Source organism: Carya illinoinensis, chromosome 2 (assembly GCF_018687715.1).
Source record: "Carya illinoinensis cultivar Pawnee chromosome 2, C.illinoinensisPawnee_v1, whole genome shotgun sequence".
Classification (NCBI taxonomy): Eukaryota; Viridiplantae; Streptophyta; class Magnoliopsida; order Fagales; family Juglandaceae; genus Carya; species Carya illinoinensis.
The window spans coordinates 8,268,005-8,268,864 of record NC_056753.1 but is presented as its reverse complement, the minus strand read 5'-3'; the positions used below and the strand labels follow the sequence as shown (position 1 = coordinate 8,268,864).

Sequence of the window (860 nt, the reverse complement as noted above, 5' to 3'; positions counted from 1 at the left end):
ATTTTGACTGTTGATAGCAGCTTGGCTTTGCATAAATTGCTAAAAATTGGTGGACAACTGCTGAAAATTGGTGGATAATTGCTGAAAATTGTCTTCAAGGTTCTTTTTCTGAGCTAGGACCACGTGGTTGGCATATTGAGATGGTCCTGGACCTCCTGGGGTAGTGTAGGGTACAATTTGTGAAGGACCAGTTATGTTGGGTGCAGGTAAAGCAGCTTGATCACCTCTCCAACAGAAATTAGGGTGATTTCTCCATCCTGAATTGTAGGTGTTGGAATAAAGACCTGAAAAAGATTTAGCAACCATATTAACAGCATTAGATTGATCCAAAAGAACTTCTTTAAAAGCTGGAATGGTTGGGCAATCATTAGTTGAATGCCCTTGGCCCTCACAAATATTACAGCTCAAGGTAATCTGAGGTACAACTTGTACTTCATTCACTTTCTTTAGTTCTATGGTTTCTAATTTCTTAGAAATCATAGCTAACCTAGCATTCAAATCATCTACTTCTCTCAGATTATATTTCCCACCCCCTGAAATTGTCCTTGAACTTTTCGACCTATCATGAACATCAGATTTATCCCATGATTGTGCATTTTTAGCTAGATAATCAAAATATTCAAAAGCTTCCTCAGGTTCTTTGTTAAAAAATGCTCCATTACACATGGTTTTCACAAATTGTCTCATTGTTGGTTGCAACCCCTCATAAAAAAAAAAAAAAAAAAAAAAAACTAATGACCCTCCAATTCTCATATCCATGATGAGGACATGCATTTAAAAGGTCTTTGAATCATTCCCAACAATGATAAAATGTTTCCACATCCTTTTGGCAAAAATTCATGATCTGTCTTTTCAAGGCA

General features: G+C 36.5%; 1 non-coding gene across 1 annotated transcript; it reads left to right on the top strand.

Moving 5' to 3' along the window:
* The first annotated feature begins 752 nt into the window (after nucleotides 1-752).
* Nucleotides 753-860, top strand: LOC122302036. Its single transcript, XR_006240285.1, has one exon. It is a non-coding gene; the product is annotated as a small nucleolar RNA R71 (small nucleolar RNA).